Source organism: Scyliorhinus torazame, chromosome 4 (assembly GCF_047496885.1).
Source record: "Scyliorhinus torazame isolate Kashiwa2021f chromosome 4, sScyTor2.1, whole genome shotgun sequence".
NCBI lineage: Eukaryota > Metazoa > Chordata > Chondrichthyes > Carcharhiniformes > Scyliorhinidae > Scyliorhinus > Scyliorhinus torazame.
The window spans coordinates 130,394,905-130,418,587 of NC_092710.1; the positions used below are offsets into that span (position 1 = coordinate 130,394,905).

The following is a 23,683-nucleotide window of genomic DNA, read 5'->3' on the forward strand; positions in this document are numbered from 1 at the left end:
GACCCCTGGAAGTGGATATTTTGCACAGAGCACTCGTGAAGAAGCCCCGAGTGAATGAGCCGCTGAGGGTCATGGTGGTACGCTTTCACCGTTTCCTGGACAATGAATACGTCCTGCGGTGGGCCAAGAAGGAATGGAGCAGCAAATGGGAGAACTGTGAGCTGCGCATTTATCAGGACCTGGGTGCGGATTTGGCCAAGAGGCTGGGTTTAATCAGGCAAAACAGCCCTCTTTAAGAAGGGTGTGAAGTTTGGGATGATGTACCCAGCCCGTCTGTGGGTCACACATGAGTTTTGGGACTTCTACTTTGAAACACCAGACGAAGTATGGACCTTTATTAAAGAAAAGAGGCTGGAGGCGAATTAAAGGACATTGAAGCCTTGGAGAAGTACTGTGGCGGTGATTTGTTGTGCTGGGTTGTATCAATATAAGTAGTGCTACAAGGGGCTGTTTGGATGGCTGAAGGTAACTTTGTCTTGCAGGGAAAAGGCAAGCAGAATGTTGGCACACCAGCTCAGGAAAAGGGAGGCGGCCAGGGAGATAGGTAAAGTAAAGAGTAGAGGCGGGAATACTGTCCTGGACCCAGCGGAGGTGAATGAGGTGTTTAAGGCCTTCTATAGTAAATAGAAGGCCTTCTATAGTAAATATAAAAGTCAGAACCCCCGGCTGGGGTGGAGGGGTTGAGGCAGTTTTTGAATCAGTTGAGGTTTCCGAGGGTAGATGAGGATCTGGTGGAAGGGCTGGGAGCTCCAATTGAGATTGAGAAAATAATCAAGGGGCTGGAGGGCAAGCAGTTGGGCAAGGCCCTGGGGCCTGACGGCTACCCGGTGGAATTCTCTAAGAAGTTTTCAGAGATATTGAGCCCACTGCTCGTGAGGACATTTAATGAAGCAAGAGAGAAGGGAGTCCTCCCCCCAACAATGTCGCAGGCCTTGATTTCATTGATCCTGATACGGGAGAAGGATCCGGAGCAATGCGGGTCATACAGGCCGATTTCTCTACTGAATGTGGACGCCAAACTGCTGGCTAAGATACTGGCCATAAGGATAGAGACTGTGTCCTGGGGATGATCGGGGAAGGCCAGACGGGATTTTTAAAGGGAAGACAACTCAAGGCCAATGTTCGAAGACATCTAAATGTTATTATGATACCCTCAGAAGGAGAGGGGGTGGAGGTGGTGGTAGCGATGGATGCGGAGAAGGCTTTTGATCGGGTGGAGTGGAATTACCTGTGGGAGGTGCTAGGAAGGTTTGGGTTTGGTGAGGCCTTTATTGACTGGGTGCGGTTGCCCTATCAGGCACCAGTAGCGAGTGTGTGTACGAACCGGCTGAGGTCGGGGTATTTTAAATTACACCGAGGGATGAGGCAAGGCCCTCTCCCTGTTACTGTTTGCTCTGGCCATAGAGCCATTGGCAATGGCGTTATGAGCCTCTAGGAACTGGAAAGGGCTGGTTCGGGGGAAGGTGGAGCACCGTGTCTCGCTTTACGCAGATGACCTGCTCTTGTATATTTCAGACCCGTTGGAGGGGATGGGGGAAGTAATGCAAATCTTGGGGGAATTTGGCAATTTTTCGGGGTATAAATTGAACATGGGGAAAAGCAAGATGTTTGCGATCCAGGCAAGAGGACAGGAGAAGAGACTGGGAGAGCTGTTGCTTAGAATGGTAGGGAAGAGCTTTCGATATCTGTGAATCCAGGTGGCCAGGGAATGGGAGGCACTGCAGAAGTTAAACCTATCCTGGTTGGTAGAACAAATGGAAGGGGACTTTAAGAGATGGGACATGCTCCCGCTGTCAATGGCGGGGAGGGTACAGACCGTGAAAATGACGGTCCTCCTCAGATTTCTGTTTGTCTGTCAGTGCCTCCCCATCTTCATCACAAAGGTCTTTATCAAGGTTATTTCGGGCTTTGTGTGGGCAGGTAAAACCCCGGGGATGAAGAAAGTGTTACTGGAGCGCAGTCGGGAGAAGGGTGGGTTGGCGCTGCCGAACTTCTGCAATTGCTACTGGATGGCTAATATAGCCATGATTATGAAGTGGGTAGTGTGGTCGGGGTCGGTGTGGGAGCGGATGGAGGCGGCGTCATGCAAAGACACAAGTTTGGGAGCACTGATAATGGCATCTCTTCCATTCTCGCCGGCCCGATACTCCACAAGTCCGGTGGTGGTGGCGGCTCTGTGAATCTGGGGTCAATGGAGGAGTTACAAGAGAGTGGAGGGAGCATCGGTTTGGACCCCGATTTATAATAATCATAGGTTTGTACCGGGTAGGCTGGATGGTGGGTTCCGGAGATGGCAAAGGGCAGGAATTAGAAGGATGGGGGATCTATTTATAGATGGGAGCTTCCCCAGCTTGAAAGCCTTGGAGGATAAATTTGAATTGCCAGCAGGGATCGGGTTCATGTATTTGCAGGTGCGAGACGTCCTGAGAAAACAGGTGCCGGCCTTTCCGCTGCTGCCACCACGGGTGATACAGGGCAGAGTAGTCTCCAGTACCTGGTTGGGAGAGGGGAAGGTATCAGATTTTTACCAGGAGCTTTCGGAGGCGGGGGAAACTCCGGTGGAGGGGCTTAAGGACAAGTGGGAGGATGAGCTAGGAGGAGAGATAGAGGCGGGTCTATGAGCTGATGCCCTTAGCAGGGTTAATACATCCTCATCATGTGCCAGGCTCAGCCTGATACAATTTAAGGTAGTCCACCGGGCACACATGACAGCGGCTAGGATGAGCAGGTTTTTTGGGGTAGAAGATAGGTGTGCAAGGTGCGCGGGAAACCCAGCAAATCATGTCCACATGTTTTGGTCATGCCTGAAGCTTTGAGGGTTTTGGCAGGGTTTTGCTAAGGCAATGTCCATGGTGCTAAAAACACGGGTGGTGCCGAGTCCAGAGGTGGCGATCTTTGGAGTGTCGGAAGAGCCGGGAGTTCAGGGGGCGAAAGAGGCTGACGTCTTGGCCTTTGCCTCCCTGGTAGCCCGGAGATGGATCTTGTTCATGTGGAGGGACTCAAAGCCCCCAGGTGGAGAGACCTGGGTTAGTGATATGGCTGGGTTCCTCAGTCTCGAGACAATAAAGTTCGCCATAAGAGGGTCAATGGTCGGGTTCGCCTGGAGGTGACAGCCGTTCGGCGACTTTCTCGGGGAAAATTAAAATGTCAGCAGAAGCAGAATTCCAAGTGGGATGGGGGGGAGGGGGAGGGCTGAATTGTTGTTGTATGGTTGGGGTGTGTGAATATTCTGATTGGGGGGGGGGGGGGATGTTTATTATACCATGTTGATGTCATTGTCTATGTTATTATTATAAAAATTTCAAATACCTTAATAAGAATATTTTTTTTAAAAAGAACTTTAACTCAATGTATTTTTAAAATCTGATTTCTGCATGCGCCTTGAGGCCCATTGAGGAGACCAGGTGAGTTGGCATAGTAGGTGTAAGGACAAAAGGTGGTTGTTGTGGGGGTGGCGGGAGGTATAAATTGTCATCTGCGAGTACTTAGTTGGCATCGGGGCTACAAAGAGCCCTGAGGATGTATACATAAGCACAGGCTAGTGTAGAGGCTTCAAAGGGTCTTAGGGTGTTGCAAATGAGCATTTGAGTGGCAATGAGGGAGTCAAGGGATGCACAGGAGCAGAGGTTGACATGGAGGATAGAGGAGCAGTGAGGGTGGGTACAGGTTATAAGGAGGCAAAAGATGGCATGAGTTGGTATGGATGAGGTGAAGATATTTCGCACCCATTTTCTGATGCGGCGCGCCCCTGCCGGCAGCGTGTTCCTCCGTCCCGGCAGCGGGCCAATGGGGTTTCCCATTGGGCACCCCACGCCGTCGGGAAATCCGAGGGTCCAGCTGACGGAGAATCCACCCCATTGTGTGAGAGGATGAGTTGTAAGGGCTTGAGAGATGTTTTATGTTTTATTCTTTTTTGTAAATTTTGGACAGTCATGGACCCCCAAGGAAGGCCTTCTGCAACATTGACTCCACTTTGGAAGTACTTCAGTGATTGTAAAGCTCTTAGAAGTCTGGCGGTTAAGAAAGGTACTAAATAAATGCAAGAGTCATTGTTTTCCAAAAACCAAACAATGGGTGCAATCAAAGGGCTACACTGCACTCAAAATGCAGCTCGCCGGCGCACAGCATGGTGGATAAAAGCCGGGAGACTCCGCTGCTGAGATCTATCTGGCTCGTAATGTCTCTGAGGTCTAACACCATATCATGGTGGGGGGATTACTTTTTAGCAAATCTGTATACTAAAGCGAGACAGCTAATCTCAAGTTAATATGCAGATTTCCGAGTTACCTGACGAATGGGATCAATCTCCTTCGGCTCGGAGAACTCGGGTGAGTGCTGTTCAGTACTGATCTCCACAAATGAGGACCAGACTTAATGGGACTCATGGGGGGCTCCCAAGGAATTGGAGGTTCCCAGGTGCATGTCCTTTGGGCAGTCTGGCACCTGGTGGTGCCACCTGGATGACAGCTCACAAGGGCACTGATAGGGTGCCAGGTTGGCTCGGGGGCATCCTGTTTGGGTGTTGAGAGGGGTGCAAGGGGGGCTGGGTACCCCCCCCCCCCCCCCATAGTGCGTAGGGGCTTGGGGAGGGTCAGGGGTCACTTCAGGTGTCTCAGAGATGAGGATGCCATTTTAAAATAGTAAGCGGATCTTCTCAGTGTACAAAATGGGGCTATGTGTAGTCTGGGCCCTTTGTTCCTGTTGAAGCCCCTTATCAAACGCGAGTTGCATTTTATAGCCTTGTGTTTCTCGGCGCTGCGAGTACCAGGAACCACACGGCTAAAGGCACTCGCTATGGGACTTGTTCCCATTTAGTAAAATCGTGCTCATAGAATACATCGGGAAAATTCAACTCGGATCACAACCACCAGTTCCGTCAAAAAGAAAGGATAGTATCCAATTACTAAATTCACTTGAAGAACAGAACGATAAGGCCCCTCTTCACCCAATACTCAGACAGTTGTGACTGGTCTTTTGCGATTTATCATTAAATTGCATGTAACAGGATAAATGGCAGGATGTTATTTCAGGTATCTGCTTAACACAATAGTGCAGGACAATGGGGCAGATTTGAGAGTTATCGGGGAATGTAATAGTGGAGGCCAGTGTTAACCTCAACTGCAGCCAGTCGTGCATTGCAGATGGTTTACGACCACATTCAGAGGATCTCGGTTCACCTCAGTCACAAGCTCCAGGTTGAGTCTGAGCCTCCTGGAGCACTGCTGCTCTGCAGGACACAATTGGTGTCTGAGGCGGAAGCTGCTGTGAGTATTGCATCTCCTCAACCTTTTTGATTTCCCTCACTTCAATTTTCCCTCGTAAAAAATAACATTTGAAAATTATTTGGAACATTTTGAGGACATGGCAAGGTGTTGTATAAATGGGAGTTCTTGTCTTAAATGTAATCTAATCATGACCATTGCACCAACATTCTTATTTGTCCTTATGTTCACTTCTCTCAGTTCTGTACTGACATGGTCAAACTCAGTAACGTCAGCTCAAATGTGACATCAGCTCGAAAGCAGTCATTTTTTAGTGTGCCCCTGTCGCTGCTTATTGCTACATAATTTCATCACTGGAAAATTTTAACACAATCATTTTTGTCGGAGAGTAGTACTAAAAATGGGAGGAAAATGCAAAGGATGATTAATCTTGCATTCAAACTCTTTTTACACATCTATATTTTTCTTATTCAGGTTATTCCCAAGAAACTGAGTGCACTTTACCCCAAGTCACTGTCGTTATCACACCTGATGACAATAAGTAAATGCACAGCCGTGATATAAGTTAGCCCACAATTTTCATCCCTTGCCTCTGAAGGAGCATCTTTTTTCCATCCTTAAAACTGTCTCAGCGGAACTTTAATTTCCAGGAAGCTGCAAGATGAAATCACACTTTCGTGGCACTGCAGAATCCTATGTTAATATAACTTTTGTTTAAAAAGTGTGAAATAAATGGATTTCAAAAGAAATGGAGCTGAGCCAGTTTGGGAAGCTGAATCTCAAAGTTTCTGCACCTCCCACTGGACTGCTTGGCTCACTTGGTAGAAATTTGGGCATGCCCATTTCACAGAACACAGTGGGGCGGTGGCACATACTCGCACCTGAATGGTGGAGCCAGAAATGTCTCTGATATTGTGCCTCAGGCCTGATTTCGATGGAGCCCGTGTGGCATGAACAGTTAACTGAATAACAAACCTGCATTGGACTGCTGATCCCGTCACAGCAGCCCTCAGCTAAGTGAAATCAGTGGTCAGGAACTGAGGTAAAGCTCTTTCTCTGACATTATATTGGGCAGGAACTTACTTTTTTGCGTGTTTCTCTGCCTGATTCCTGACAGCACTTCTAATAATTGTGATTATGATTTAAAGGCTAGCATGCATGTGCAGCAAGCTATTCCAAAAGCCAATGGAACATTAGCCTTTATTGTAAGAGGATTTGAGTACATGAGTAGTGAGGCCTTGCTTCAATTGTATAGAAGCTTGGTTAGATCGCACCTGGAGTACTGTGTTCAGTTTTCGTCCTCTGAGCTCAGAAAGGATATTATTGCCACAGAGGGAGTGCAGCAAAGGTTCACCAGACTTGTTCCGGGGATGGTGGGACTGTCTTATGAAGAGATATTGGGTAAACTGGTCCTGTATTCTCGAGAGTTTCGAAGAATGAGAGGTGATCTCATTGAAAACTACAAAATAAAGGAATGTGCAGGTAGATGCAACTAAGATGTTTCCCTTGGTTGGGGAGTCTAGAACCAGGGGTCACAAGTCAAAAATAAGAGGGATACCATTTAGGAGCAAAATGATGAGAAATCTCTTTGCACAGAGAGTTGTGAATTTCTGGAATTCCCAATCCAAGAGGGATGTGGAAACTCAGTCATTGTGAATGTTTAACCATGATGTGGAGATGCTGGCATTGGACTGGGGTGAGCACAGTAAGAAGTCTTACAACACCAGGTTAAAGTCCAACAGATTTGTTTCGAATGACTAGTTTTCGGAGCGCAGCTCCTTCCTCTTCCTCAAGTTCTTGATTCAAAACAAACCTATTGGACTTTAACCTGGTGTTGTAAGACTTCTCACTGTGAATGTTTAAAGCAGCGTTCGATAGGTTTATGATTAACAATAATGTACAGTGTTATGGGGATAGTTGGTGTAGAGGCATGAAAGTGTCCAATCAGCCATGATCGTATTGAATGTTGGAGCAGGCATGATGGGTTGAATGGCTTATTCCTGTTCCTATGTTCCAATGATCTGGAAGCATCAGACGAGGCAAAATGAAGTCCCGCAGGCTAATTTCACTTTGCGGGATATCAAAACGCACATTTTGGCTTACAAATTGTGAGATTGATTGAAATTTAAAACAAAGAAGGGTTTGTTTAATCACTTTTCTATTGAATGTGATCTGGTATTTGGCAGGAGTGACATATGCAAAAGCATTATTTATTACCCAAGCTTGAAAGTGATTTATACTTTCGGATCTCACTGACCTTTATGACTGCAGTTAAATACGCCCATCTTTTCTCAACCAGGTCAGAGATATATTGACTAAACACAACAGGTGGGCTATCTAGTATTGCCTCGCATGCACTCCATGTGTGCATGTCCAACAACCCATTCTTCTGAGTCTTAATTATATGATTGACCTCCGCCAGGCAGCTGAAGGATGAAAACAATAACTTAATTTGAACGAAAAGATTTATCAAATTTGTTTTGCATGTCAAGACATATAATGTGTTTCAAAAACAATTTGTGGGCACTGTAATGATTTTATATATCCACAATATTTTGTTATCTGTAAATGATGTAAAAAATGAAAGGTCTTGAACAAATACTGCTTTGTTCATCAATAATCCTTCTCAATGAGAAAGGGGTATCAGCTTCTGAACGCAGTGAGTGCAAGACTGCTCACTCAGCAGTAACACCAGTCAATACCAATTATTTTGATTGAAATTCACATTACTATTATCCATTACATTAAGCATGTCAATTTAAATACACCAGACATAAATGCAATACTCATACCTTTAATGCTGATTCATTTTTAATTATAGTTTTGACCAAATGAATAATGTTATTCTGAGGTCTCTGCGCACAGCAGGATGGATTTAATGGTGACCCCATTGTAGCCATTTTTGGAAGCTGTGATGGCATTAGATACCCATGAGGCTGGCATTAGATACCCATGAGGCACCTAATTGCATGTTGGGTTCTAATCCTAACCCTACATGACTGATGTCCCGTCTCTAGAGCAGCTGGCTAATTGCCGATCGGCAGCTTTTTTGTGCTAGCATTGCCACTAGGAGAGGTGACCACTCTAGTACTGCAGGTGGCCAATCAGCCCGGAAAGGGTTTGGGTGGATAGGTAGTTGGTGTAAAGGGCAGCAGTAGGTTTTTCCACAGGAGTGGTCCTTGCTGCCACTAGGTCCCTCCATTGGGCATGGGATGCCCAAGCAGGAGGGCAGCCCCCACAATGCCACAGACAGGCCTGCCAAAGTATACCTGATAGCCCGGCTACAAGACCAGTGGTAGAATATTGGCAGCTCCAGGCTGAAGCCCTTATGTAGCCACTTAAGGGCCTTGATTGGCTTGGGGCAGGAAGGCTGGCCACAACCTTTCCCAGCCTTTCCCTATTGCTGTTGAGGTGTTAGGGGCGGGGGAGGGGGGGGGGGTGTTTGCCATTTATTGGCACTCCAATAAATGGCAAACTTCCAGCCCTGCCTCCCTGCCCGTTCCCAGCAAGGGAGTGTTGCTGCAGCGTTGAAGGACGCATTGAATTCCACCTAACATTTTAGCAGTCATTTTACTGAACTGAAAAGTTTGACGCTCATTTTCCTTCAGTGCTGAAACATATTCAATTATATTGCTTTGAGCTTGATGCAGTCCAAAGCTCATTTTGGTCCCATTCTTGCACATGTCCCTATGTGCACATGGAGAGCAGAATATTTACCTCAGGTACATCTCCATGTTCCAAAGTATGGGCAAGACTGCATTGCACATCAATATGTAGAACAAGCAACAGATAAAATTGCCTGAAAATACAGCCAGACCATTTTCTTCTCCTTTGGTTTACTTGTACTTTATTGTTTTTCATTTTCTTGACAAATTCTTGCCAAGATGAGAGATGTTATTAATGGGCAGTGGAACACTTTCTCACTTCAGGCACTCAAAGATGACATTAACCACACCCAAGTCGAATTCTTTCGTGAGTAATGCAACTTTCATTGACCACAGGCTGCAAACTCAAAAAAAAAGGCAGCACCTCCAACTTTTAGTGGTAATTTTTTAGATAGCATTTGGGGAACAGGATAACACATTGTGATGGGTCTAAATCTCTGCAGTGCAGAAATATTAAAATCAGTAAATGCTAAATTTCTGCTCTCCAGTGGGTGATGCTGGCTGATGGAGCAGTCACCGAGAGCTCAAGAAATGTATATGCGCTGCTGGGATTTCAACAAAATTACGTTTGTGTGCGGAACCCAAACTCAATTATTATATTCGGAAAAATCCATAGGGTGGGATTTTCCAGCCGTTCCCATGGGCGGGATCTTTTGGTCCCACCGAAGGCAACCCCCTGTCGCAGGTTCCCTGGTGGAGGAGGATGCTAACAACAGGAAACCCCATTGGCAGCAGCGGGACCCAAAGGTCCCATTGCTAGCCAAGACTATAGAGTAGCTGAATCGAATCGACAACACAATACAGGCCATTCAGTCCAAATGGTCTATGCCAGTGATAATGCTCCACCCATCTCCACCTATCTCTTTTCATGTAACCCTCCCAGCATATCCTCTGTTCATTTTTCCCTCATATGCTTACCTAACATTCCACTCTTGATGGGAGCAAGTTTGACATTCTAACTGCTCTGTGGTAAAGGAGCTGCTTTTGAATTCTGTATTGGTTCTGTTACTGATTATCTTATATACATGTCCTTTAAACCCCCACCCACGCCACACACACAACTGGAAACATTTTCTCTGCAACTACCCCATCAAATTAATTTTATAGTTGCATGTTTTCGATAGGCCAGCCTGTCATTTCCAGAAAAAACAGTCTCCCAGCCCATTCGGACTCTCCTGATGTACCTGGACCATATCCTGTCAGATCTAGTATCATCCTTGTGGATCCTTTTTGCAACTTCCCCAGAGCTCTTACATCCTCAATAGAGACCCAATTCCATAAACTTTCAGGTTGTAAGCTTGATGTTGAAGGAACTGAAACAGGTAACCAGATTTCTGACATAGTAACAGACCTGCTGGAGAAACATGGACCAGGTGAGGATTATATGGCACGTGAATTTACTTCAAACACCCCAAAAAAAATCTGTGTGTAGGAAACTGCCATAAATACTGAATAGCAAAAATGTTGAACAATATTTAGAGATCCTACATCAATTTAAGAAGGACTGTTAGGGAAAAACTATAAAATAAAAATACAGATGATGCACACAGTGGAAGAAAGAAAAGTAATTTGCATTTATAGACCACTTTTCATATCCTCAGGACATCTCAAAGCACCTCACAGCCAATGGACTAATTTTGAAGAACTGTAGTCACTGTTTTTTCTGAAATAACCATTAATGACTTTCCTGTGTAAATTGATCCAGCAGCAAGCAACGGTCATTTAACATGATTCAATGGCATGCGTCTAATTTGTAAAACAGAAACAAATCAATGGGCTGACAGGCCCTTTCCCAGCAAAACAAAAAGAAATCACAATTTACTCAGCATGATTTTGCACCCAAATACTATGAGAAGTTACAGCAAAAAATATCTCACTTCACGGCTTGGGAATGAACATCGACATTACCATACAAGTTATATTCCACATTTCCTTCTTATCGTCATCTCTCAGTTCATGAGCCAAGTTAACTCAATGATGCCTTTCAGAGGCTTGTTCCCTGTGCCCTCCAATTTTAGCCTGCTGGGATTACCATATGTTGGCCTTCACTTTCAGCAGCTGCACTTTCAGTCAACATATCCTGTCCTTGTAAATCTCTTCCTCCACCACCTATACCATATCAGTTCCTTCCCATGTCTACATCTGTTGTTCAACATGCACCTAATTGTCTGTGACGCTGATTGTCTGTGACACTTCTCCAAAAAGTACAAACTCAAAGCGGAATTCTCTGTTCCTGAGACTAAGATCCTCCGGCCACGCAGCGGCGGAGAAGCGTGGCCATTGAAAGCCGGGAGACCTCGCTCTGGGATCTACCTGGCTCGCAACGCCTCACGAGATTCAACTCAATCTCTTGAGAAGTTGCAAGGATCACATTTTGGCAAATCTGCATATTGCATTTGGGCTGCGGGGACAGTTCAGGGATTCATTTGTGGGCCTCGGAGATCGGGATGCCATTTTTAAATGGCGTCCCGATCTCTCGCTGCAACGGGTAGTTCCGGCGAGCGTAGCATCCCATTGTAGACGACAGGGCTATTGCGGCCTCGGTCGCGTGTTCCCCGTTCAGGCCCCTTATTTAAAGCGAGTCACATTGAATAGCCATGTAGCAAGGTAGCACAGAGGCTAGCACAGTTGCTTCATAGCTCCAGGGTCCCAGGTGCGATTCCCGGCTTGGGTCACTGTCTGTGCAAAGTCTGCACCTTTTCCCCGTGTCTGCTTGAATTTCCACCGGGTGCTCCGGTTTCCTCCCAAAGTCCAAAGATGTGCAGGTTAGGTGGATTGGCTTTGATAAAGTGCCCTTAGTGTCCAAAAAGGCTGGGTGGGGTTACTGGGTTACAGGGACTGGGTGGAGGTGTGGGCTTGGGTAGGGTGCTCTGTCCAAGGGCTGGTGCAGACTCGATGGGCTGAATGGCCTCGTTCTGCTCTGTAAATTCTATGAGTCCATGTGTTTCTCGGCACTGTGCATGCTGGGAAATATGCGGCTAAATGCGCTCGCTGGGGGACTTTGTTCCCTTTTGGGAAGATTGCACTCTAAATATTGACGCAGCGGCAGGATTCACGGACTTCTATCACAGAAAAACTGGTGCCACACCTGAACCGATTCAACGACTGTTAAGCACCACATGGAACACAATCGATTCCAATGAGAAATCGGTAGCACAATGGTTAGCATTGTTGCTTCACAGCACCAGGGTTCCAGGTTCGATTCCTCGCTTGGGTCACTGTCTGTGTGGAGTCTGCCTGTTCTCCATGTATCTGCGTGGGTTTCCTCCGGGTGCTCTGGTTTCCTCCCACAAGTTCTGAAAAACGTGCTTGTTCGGTGATTTGGATGTTCTGAATTCTCCCTCCATGTACCCGACCAGGCACCGGAGTGTGGCGACTAGGGGATTTTCACAGTAACTTCATTGCACCCAGCCATGGTGGCAATGATACCAGTCACCATGGCCCAGTGCCCTGGCCACAGAAGACAGATACCCACCCTCTGGGCTGCATGCTGCAGACCGTCTAACACTGTGCATTTTCTGTTTTCCCCCTCCCAGTAGAAGGCTGCCCATAACCGCCGGGGGTGGGAGAGGATTGGAGAGGGACCCCGGACCTGCGGCTACTTAACATGGCAGAGCAGAGGGCCCTGGACGTGGTCAGCAGGCCGGAGGGAAGGGCAGTCGCTGGGGTGGAGATTGATGTCGGGTGAGGAAGTGAGACCCTGTTGAGGTGTGGTTTCCCATGACACTTGTGTGACCATCCCCCCCCCACCCCACCCCCCAACACCATCCTCACATCTCCCTCACCCCCACACAACCCCCATACCCACACCGCTCCCTCACTCCTGCTCTACACACTCCTACCACCCCCATTCACTCCCCCGGCCTGCGGTCTAATCATGCATCCTTTCTTGTGTCTTGTAGGAGCTGCTGGTGATGGGGCAGGAGTTCATCTGGTGTCTCCCTCCTTCAGCCCCAGCCACAGTCACAGCCCCAGGTACCGAACAGTGACAAAGACACTGACATGGACTCGAGCCATCAAACCGAGACCCAGGACACCCTGGAGATTGAGTCCAATGATGAGGCTGGTATCCTGACACAGCTGTCTCCAACACCCTTCACCATCCCAGAGACAATCACCTTGGTTGGCCACTTTAGTGAAGAGACTCCTGAGGAGATCTTTCCTGCATCAAATTTGAAAAAAAGTTGGAGGGTGCTAGGGAACCCCCAAAATGAAGGTGCCCCCCCCCATCATCTTGTTTACCTGCAAAGGACGCCTGCTGCTTCTTCAGTGCTGGAGCGTCTCTTCCAGCTTCAAGACCCAGCTTGTCTCTTTCACTAAACCCGCTCTCTTGTTATTAATTGGCCAATGTAGGGAAAATCAATGTGCTCTGACAACCATTCACCCTTGATGGTAACATCTCGAAGTCTGCAGGGAGCCCCCTGCCCCAAGATGTAAATGCTGTTGAGAATAAATTTTCACTCCCAGAAATGTTTTGAGCACCACGGTCTCCATCACTCCACTTCCCCACCCCCACGATCCCCCCCCCTCCCCCCACCAACCCACCTCCAGCTACCTCCCTCCCCTACCTCAGTTAACTTTTCATAAAATAAAGGACATTTGGAGGGCTCTTAATATGCCAATCATGTATAAAATTGTTGTTTATCAATGAAATTACCGAAACTAAAATTAACAGACCTGAGTGTCCATATGTGGAGGCTTATTCCCAATACCAATTTTATGCCCTGGTTCAAGTTGAAAATCAGCCACACTGCCAATTCTGATATCCAAACATTTTATGCATTTGCTCCCCAAATACGCAACATAAAGTGTTGAGGGTGTCCTTTCAAGCCTTGCCTGCATGAGTCTCTATGTCCTCTTTGTGAACTGAGAAATCAAAGTGAATGCTAAGGACCTAGCTCAGGACAACATCAAGGTCAAAAATAAACAGGAGATAATTAACTAAATAGGAAGGAATGATTAACTGATGTTAACCTATGATTTTAAAGGCAAGTGAATTGTACTTAAATGATTAAAATAAGGGCGTTTCATAGCTTTGAAGGATCAGAAAGTAATAAATTCTAACTCATCCTAATGAGTTTGAAGAACTTTCAGACAGTGGAAATGGATGAGTAACATGTAGGGCAGACTTGAAGCTCAGAGGGTACAGGAAAACAACATTGAGACAAATGGCTGGTGCTGATTTGAGAATATATCGTATTGATAAAGTGTCTATGTTAGAATCTAGAATATTTGAGCCCTGCCCGGTTACTGATTTTGTGGATCCAAGGCTAAAATCCTACTTCACTGCTTTCAACAAGCAAAGACAGGGATACCATAACAATAAAGCAATACATTCCTCACAGCAATAGCAATATTTGAAGTAAAAAGTTTCAGGTGCAGTCCCAAAAGCTTGCTGCAATGCTTGGTTGTTCCAAGTTGAAGAAAAGATGCTATTACATTTTAGAGCTATTTCAACAAATTTAGAAGCCTGGACTTTCAGATATTGTCATCGGTTATAATACTCGCGATTTTCAGAGACTATCCATGCCCATATGCAGTAAGATAAGTGGCTCGTATCATTCACGTCTTATAACTGTGCCAGGCAATGACTGTCTCTACCAAGAAAGAATCTAAGCATTTCCCCTTTGTCATGATATGCAAACATGCAACCAATGAACACTCAGAATAGGACACAACCAATGGGCATTCAGGACACTCAGAGGTGGCATCACCATAAGGGAGCATGACATAAACACTATAAAAGGGATGAGGCACTCACACCCTGCCTCTTTCCACAGACAGACATCTAGAGAGTTAGACAGGGTTGATCAGCAGCATCACACCCCAGCACGTGGCTTAGAGCAAGCTGGTACAGTTAGTCTGAGTTACTACAGTTAGATCAGCAGAGAGTCAAACTAATTTGAGAACTGTGTTAATCGTTCAATAAACACGTTGAACTCATTTCAGCGTCTGGAGCATCCTTTAGTTAAGATTGCATTAAGTAGCAGCCTGTGTTATCCGAAGCAGCATAACACAACGCCCTGACATTTGAATGTTACCATTGACCAGAAATTGAACTGGACCAGCCATAAAAATAAATATGGCAACTAGAGCAGGTCAGAGGCTTGGAATTCTGCTAAGACTATAAGACATAGGAGCCAATTAGGCCTCTCGGCCCATCGAGTCTGCTCCGCCATTCAATCATGGCTGATATTTTTTCATCCAAATTCTCCTGCCTTCTCTCCGTAACTCCTGATCCCCTTATTAATCAAGAACCTATCTATCTCTGTCTTAAAAACACTCAGTGATTTGGCCTCCACAGCCTTCTGCGGCAAAGAGTTCCACAGATTCACCACACTCTGGCTGAAGAAATTCCTCCTCATCTCTGTTTAAGTCTGAGATGGTGTACTCTGGTTCTAGTTTCTCCTACAAGTGGAAACATCCTCTCCACGTCCATTCTATCCAGACCTCGCAGTATCCTGTAAGTTTCAATAAGATACCCCCTCACCCTTCTAAACTCCAACGAATACAGACCCAGAGTCCTCAACTGTTCCTCATACGACAAGTTCTTAATTCCAGGGATCATTCTTGTGAACCTCCTCTGGACCCTTTCCAAAGCCAGCACAACCTTCCTTAGATACGGTGCCCAAAACTGCTCACAATACTCCAAATGGGGTCTGACCAGAGCCTTATAAAGCCTCAGAAGTACCTCCGTGGTCTTGTATTCTAGCCCTTTTGAATGAATGTTAACATTGCATTTGCCTTGCAAACTGCCGACTGAAACTGCCCGTTAACCTTAAGAACAAGGACTCCGAAGTCCCTTTGTGCTTCTGATTTCCTAAGCATTTCCCCATTTAGAAAATAGTCTATGCCTAAATTCCTCCTTCCAAAGTGCATAACCTCACACTTTTCCACATTGCCCACTCTCCTAGCTTGTCCAAATCCTTCTGCAGCCCCCTTGCTTCCTCAATACTACCTGTCCCTCTACAGATCTTTATATCATCTGCAAACGTAGCAACAGTGCCTTCAGTTCCTTCTTCCAGATCATTAATGTATATTGTGAAAAGTTGTGGTCCCAGCACAGACCCCTGAGGCACACCACTAGTCACCGGCTGCCATCCTGAAAAAGACCCCTTCATCCCCACTCTCTGCCTTCTGCCAGTCAGCCAATCCTCTATCCATGCCAGGATCTTACCCTTAACACCATGGACTTTTAACTTATTTAAGTCGCCTATGCGGCAGCTTGTCAAAGGCCTTCTGGAAATCTAAATAAATCATGTCCACTGGTTCTCCTCTGTCTAACTTCCTTGTTACCTCCTCAAAGAACTCTAACAGATTTGTCAGACACAACCTCCCTTTGACAAAGCCGTGCTGACTCAGTCCTATTTTACCATGCACTTTCAAGTACTTTACGATCTCATTTTTAATAACAGACTCTAAAATCTTACCAATGACCAAAATCAGGCTAAACGGCTTATAATTTCCCGTCTTCTGCCTCCCTCCCTTCTTAAACAGTGGTGTTACACTAGCCACTTTCCAGTCCTCTGGAACCCTTCCTACCTCCAGTGATTCCTGAAAGATCGTCACCAATGCCTCCACAATTTCCTCAGCTATATCTTTTAGGACCCTAGGATGTGCAGCGCGAATCTCACCTCCTGACTCCCCAAAGTCCGTCCACCATCTACAAGGCACAAGTCAGGAGTGTTATGAAATACTCACCACTTGTCTGGATGAGTGCAGCTCCAACAACACTCAAGCTGCTCAACACCATCCAGGAAAAAAGCAGTTCATTTGACTGGCATGCAATCCACAAACATTCACTTCTTCCACCAATGATGCAGCAGTGGTGTACCATCTACATGATGCATTGCAGAAACTCACCAAGATTCCTTTGACAGCACCTTCCAAACCAATGAACCCTACCATCTAGAAGGATGAGGGCAGCAGATACATGGGAATACCACTACCTGGAAGTTCCCCTCCAAGCCACACACCATCCTGACATGGAAATATATCGCAGTTGATGGATAAATTCCTTGAACTCCCTTCCTAACAGCACAGTCGGTGTACCTACACCTTGTAGACTGCAGTGGGTCAAGACGGCAGTATATCGCCACCTTCTGAGGTGCAAATAGCGATGGACAATAAATGCTGGCCTGGCCAGTGATGCCCAAGTCCCATGGATGAATAGAAAAACACAGATCTGGTCTATGAAACATGAATAAAAATGATGCTGGTTAGAAGCGAAACACTGAAAATCGACTATTAAAGGGTTTCAACATGGTTTCTGGACTAGGTCATGCCTCACCAACTTGGTTTAGCATTTGAAGAAGGGATGACATATGAATTCCTTTATTTTTACAACACCATGACAAGGTGCCCCACAGTAACGATATAATTCTGTGGGATTAGCGAAATAATTTTGGGTTAGGTGAGGAATTGGTTGCACATTCATAGACAGAAGATTGTTTTCAATATTAGTGATTTTTGTAAGGGCCACGAAGAATCCAGCACGAGTTTTAAGGATACAAAGTAATAACATTTATTTACTATAACATATACACATAACAGTAGCAGTAACTTCCCTTGCTACATACTCCTTCCTGCTGGTTCCTGAACTGGCCAGCTTTATTTATACTAGGAGTTTACTAGTGGTTTCTCCTCCCCCTCATTGGGGAAGCTCATACTCCCACAGGATTGTGGGATAGGCATTAGTCCCCAGCCAATGGTAAGTAGGCAGGTTATAACATCCCTCCCCCACAAAGTCCAAGGAATCCACCGAAGACCTTGGCGAAGGAGGGCGTCGGACTCGTTTGGCCGCAGGCCGGACACCATTTGCCCGCGGCGCTGGATCAGGCGGCGTGTAACGAGATGGAGACCGGCGCTTCCGTGAAGAACGGCGCAACGGTTGTACATCCACAGCCCGTGACCCGAGGATTCCCCCTCTGATGCATCCTGTGTCTCCATCTCGGAGTCAGAGTCTGCTGCCTCCGTCATGTCAGCGTCTCTATCTCCATTCGGTCCCTAACGACCTGCGCAGGCTTCGAGTGAGGCACCAGTGGAAGATTGTGAGGACTACCTTCCCTTGTCTCTGGTCTCTGCGGCTGTTGAAATGAGCTCCGGGGCGGGGAATCTTTTGAGGGGATGGTCTTCTGGACCGAACGTGGTCTACATGTTTTCGCTGGAGACGACCCTGAGCTTGCACTTGGTAGATATAGGGCCCGTTTGGCGAAAGATTACACCAGGAACCCATTGGGCACCACCAGCAAAATTCCGAACGAACACTGGGTCACTGGGCGCAAACTGCCGAATCGGCCGATGTCGAGAAAATCCCTGTCCCTGCCGTTCTTGTGTACGGCGTACTTTTGCGCCAATGTCCGGGAAAACCATACTAAGACGGGTGCGAAGTTTCCGGCCCATTAGGAGTTCTGCGGGAGCTACCCCAGTCACCGAATGGGGGGTGGTCCTATACGTAAACAAAAAGCGAGCCAGTCTCATGTCCACTGATCTGGAAGACTGCTTCTTTAGGCCTCTTTGAATGTCTGCACTGCGCGCTCTGCCAACCCATTTGAAGCTGGGTGGTAAGGGGCAGTGCGGATATGGCGGATGCCGTTCATCTTTGTGAACCTCGCAAACTCCTCACTCGTGAATGGAGTGCCGTTATCCGTGACCAGCACCTCGGGGAGGCCATGTGTACTAAACGATAAACGCATCTTTTCAATTGTTGCGCAGGACGTTGTCCCCTGCATCTTATGCACCTCTAGCCATTTGGACTCGGCGTCAATTAGTAGAAGGGACATGGATCCTTGAAAAGGGCCTGCAAAATCTGCATGCAAGCGTGCCCAAGGCCGCCCTGGCCATTCCCAGTGATGTAGGGGTGCGGCCGGCGGAAGCTTCTGATGCTCCTGGCAAATGGAGCAGTTTTGGGCCACCTTCTCAATGTCGGTGTCGAGGCCTGGCCACCAGACATAACTCCGGGCCAACATTTTCATTTTGGTCACGCCTGGATGCCCATTGTGCAAGTCTGATAGTATCAGCTCCTGGCCTTAGGGACAATCACACGCGTCCCCCACAAGAGGATGCCGTCTTCCACGCTGAATTCTGACAGCTTGGAGGAAACTTCCCTTGCTACATACTCCTTCCTGCTGGTTCCTGAACTGGCCAGCTTTATTTATACTCGGAGTTTACTAGTGGTTTCTCCGCCCCCTCATTAGGGAAGCTCATACTCCCACAGGATTGTGGGATACAAAGAACAAAGAACAAAGAAATGTACAGCACAGGAACAGGCCCTTCGGCCCTCCAAGCCCGTGCCGACCATACTGCCCGACTAAACTACAATCTTCTACACTTCCTGGGTCCGTATCCTTCTATTCCCATCCTATTCATATATTTGTCAAGATGCCCCTTAAATGTCCCTATCGTCCCTGCCTCCACTACCTCCTCCGGTAGTGAGTTCCAGGCACCCACTACCCTCTGCGTAAAAAACTTGCCTCGTACATCTACTCTAAACTTTGCCCCTCTCACCTTAAACCTATGCCCCCTAGTAATTGACCCCTCTACCCTGGGGAAAAGCCTCTGACTATCCACTCTGTCTATGCCCCTCATAATCATTAGTCATTAGTCATTAGTCATTAGTCCCCAGCCAATGGTAAGTAGGCAGGTTATAACAGTGATATAGCATCAAGTGATGTCCCTCATGGATCAAGGTACATATACAGTAATAAGCGATTTCTTTCTAATGTTTATGTGTTGAAATAAGGACTAAATATTATCTATACTAACGAAAAAGACTAATTTAACTAAGCTACTCAATGTGATCTCCTCATTCCACAATAACATAATAGGAACGGTTAGCCATGACAGGGCAACTTTGGAATCCTTTGAGGTCCACAGTAGGGTGAAAAATGGTTGTGTTTTGGCACCGATACTTTTCAGCATATTCTTCTACTTGCTGCTATCATACGTTTTCAGGTCTACCACAGAGGGTGTCTACCTACATATCAGAACTGACTGAAAGGTGTTCAGCTTGCTCATCTGAGATCCATGACAAAGTGCATCAAGTACTCATCCAAGAGTTTCTCTACACTGAAAATGCTGCACTAGAATGTCAAACCGGGGAACATGTTCATCATCAAATGGACACAGTCTTTCACAACTGGGGCGTTATTCTCCCCTCCCCGGCGGGGCGTTCCGGCGGGACGGAGTGAACCACTCCGGCATCGGGCCGCCCCAAAGGTGCGGAATCCTCAGCACCTTTAGGAGCTAGGCCCGCACCTTTAGGGGCTAGGCCCGCCCTGGAGTGGTTGACGCCCCGCCGGCTGGCATGGAAGGCCTTTGGTGCCACGCCAGCCGGGGCCGAAGGGACTCCGCTGGCCGGCGCGAATTCGCGCATGTGTGGGAGCGTCAGCGGCTGCTGACGTCATCCCCGTGCATGTGCAGGGGGGGGAGTTCACCTGTGCGTCGGCCATGGGGGAGGCTGATGGTTGGCGTGTAGGAAAATAGTGCCCCCAGGGCACAGGCACCCCCGCGTATCGGTGGGCCCCGATCGCGGGCCAGGCCACCATGGGGGTGGGACGACCTTCCCCCCCCCCCCCCCCCCCCCCCAGGGCCAGATCGCCCCGCGCCCTCCCCCGGAGCCCACCTACGCCGCCAGGTCCCACTGGTAAGGGACCTGGTTCAATTTATATCGGCGGGACTGGCATAGAAGCAGCAGGACTTCGGCCCATCGTGGGCCGGAGAATCGCCGGGAGGGGCCCGCCGACCAGCGTGGCGCGATTCCCGCCCCTGCTGAATCTCCGGTGCCGGAGAATTCAGCGGCCGACAGGGGCGGGATTCACGCCGACCCCCGGCGATTCTCCGACCCGGCGGTAAAGTGTTTGATTAGCCAATCAGCATCAGGAAGACAAATATCATGCTCCAGGATATTGCTATGCCACCATCTATCAGCATTGGCAATGTGACACTGGAGGTTGTGGATAGCCTCACATATCTATGCTCCACAATCACCAGCAACCTGTCACTTGCTTCTGAAGGCAACACACTTCTTGCAGAGCTGCAGCTGTTATGTCCAAGTTGGATAAGTGAGTGTGGAACAAGAACAACCTGATTGCACACTAAACTGTGAGTCTCCCAATTAATAACAACATCAGATATTCTGAGGAAAACAGAACAAAAGCTCTATGGTCCAAGTTATAACTTAAGTGACGTAACAGGTTTTACAATATGCTGGACACATTTACATGAATCCAATGCAAAATGCTGTGCCCATCTCTGGTGATAAACAGCTCCCATGGGTTGAATAATGAAAACTGCTACATTTATCAGTGATTGAGTTGAGTCAAATCTCTCATTCCAAGCATGGGCTAAAAACAATGTGCAGCTCAGCAACCAATTAGAAGGCACATGCAAAAATAGTGCTCAACTATCTAAACGGCCACTTAACCAGCATAATGGAGCACTGTGGGCCATTCCAGATGCAAAGTGTGCAATTTCTGAGGTGGATGGAGATCAGAAGACATTAAACAGGATGTACAGTAAGATCAGCAGAGCACAGAAAAGTGTTCTAAATTGAGTAGAGAGGGAACCCACCAATGCTCAGGGTGCCACCCTGACCCCATCATATATGAAGTCAATGCAAAGTCATGGAGCAGAAGAATTTAAAATAATCCCCAAAAGATGGCAGACTTGAAGAAAAGTGCAAAATGTTATTGTGTATGAAAGCACAGCCTGCCACATATGCAAATGACTAATAATAAGTGAAGTGTGTTAGAGGGGCCATCTAGGTTTATTGAGTGCACTCAACAAGAACCAGTAATCGCATACAGACAAAGGGTGAAACAAAGTAACAAGCATGTTTGAGGGTGAACACAGTGGGAGCAAAGAAGGGGAAACCTAAAGTGATACATTTAGGCAAGATTGAAGACGGACAAATTCTTCACACAAATAGCTGCCTGCCTGCTTTCAAACATTCCCACAGAGTTGTTGGTAAGATATTTTCCATGCAGATAGTCAGTGCAAATTGAGCTGCTGTTTTCTAATAGGAAAGGCTGCCTTCAATCAAAGTGTGATATGGTACGAATTAAGTAATGGCATGATGGGAAAACTGGTCAATGGGAAGACTGGTCAAAAGGTTTGATACAATATAAGAAAGACTGAAACTACTCATTCCAGCTCACCAGGCCCAGGTAAAGAATGCTGCCCTAACCATTTCAGACTAGTATGGCCGTAGACCAACTCTGCATAACTTGAAGTCTGAAAAGATCAGCGAGGGTCGAGCCATTCCAAAACACTGGACCTCGGCAACTCCTGATAAAACTAACTCGGCATAACCCAGGGCCGTAGGAATTTAAAACAAAGATAAGTTCAGGAGGAAACAAGTCTGTTCCGACCTTTCAATATTCGCTCCGAGGACTAAATAATGGTATGAGTGATATGACCAAACATGGTCTGGTCTTTGCTTCCGTTTGTATTTCCGATCAAACTCCTGACCATACTGTTGTCACATAATCTTGATAAAGATAATGTATAAATATTGAGCTAATTTTCCGCGAAAGCACGAAACTTGTGAAAGACTCAGCAGTTTTGTTGACTGCTCTCTGACTTCAGGTTTCAGCCATTACTGCATGCAGTTGTTTTCGAAAATAAAGCTTGTTATTCTGTCTTAACGAGTGTGTTGTATCTTTCTACTACAGAAGCGGGAAAATATTGACTTTGACAAAAGGCACCGAGTGAAGAGAGCCAAACGGAATGAAACAGGCCACACCTCCTGCCTTTTTAAAGGACACTGTCATTAATGCCATCAACTGAAAAACTGACCACAGTGTGCGTGAGGTGCAGAATGGAGGAGAGTAATAAGCTTAAGTTGCATACAATGGTAATCACATGCCTTCTCTCTGTGCAAATGAGTTTCAGAAGACGCAAAGCAGTGATGGTCACCATAAAACGTGCCCTGTCATATCAGCATGTCAACAAAGTGGCCAGCTTTTCTGATTGACTTATTGTGGCCTGTTCTTGGCACTGATTTGTCATACGCCAGGATCACTAAACCAGGCCATCTGGCAAAATGGAGAGTTATCACTCCTTCAAACACTCATCCCCCCGGCACATATACGATTCAAAGAATTCTCGTGATTTACTGATGGTCGACCACAGTGAGTCGGGCGCTCTGGATTATAACACGTGGCTGAATAAGAATGGGCTGCTGATCATGTTTAACGCACAGCACCTTTAGCATCATTTTTGACTGAAGAGCCACCTTGAACCACACAGTCAATGGCCCTTTTCTAACCTAACAGTTTACAAATTAGCTGTGCTATTGAAGAAGAGACATTTACATTAAAAATAAATTTATTGCAACAAAAGCCTCAATGATAAATGAAAATGTAAATCGCTTATTGGCACAAGTAGGCTTCAAATGAAGTTAATGTGAAAATCCCCTAGTCACCACATTCCGGCGCCTGTTCAGGGAGGCTGGTACGGGAAATGAACCCGAGCTACTGGCCTGCCATGGCCTGCTTTAAAAGCCAGCTATTTAGCCCTGTGCTAAACCAGCCTCCTCAATGAAGGGATTGTGAAATGGAACCTGATGGGCACTGCTTTCCACAGTGGTTTCCACGAACTCTTTGTTATTATACTTCTCTGCCTACTCCTGTATCATGGCTTGTGGCACTAAATTTTACATTTTTTAAATTTTCCTTGCTATGTTTTTGCAGCATGCAGCACATACTACCATTATCAGAGTATCAATGTCACTGTTACATATAGTATGGTGGAGCTCCAGGTACAGTGACAGTGTTGAAATGTGCCGAATGTATC

The 23,683-nt window shown here is 46.8% G+C and overlaps 1 protein-coding gene and 1 long non-coding RNA gene across 2 annotated transcripts in view; one reads left to right on the forward strand and one right to left on the reverse strand.

Moving 5' to 3' along the window:
• Positions 1–23,683, reverse strand: part of LOC140410474 (CUB and sushi domain-containing protein 1-like) — a 3,392,839-nt gene that overhangs the window by 3,026,390 nt on the left and 342,766 nt on the right. The window lies entirely within an intron of this gene.
• LOC140411639 (uncharacterized) lies at positions 6,078–23,229 on the forward strand. The gene is made up of 2 exons (XR_011940915.1): positions 6,078–6,264; positions 22,561–23,229. It is a non-coding gene; the product is annotated as an uncharacterized lncRNA (long non-coding RNA).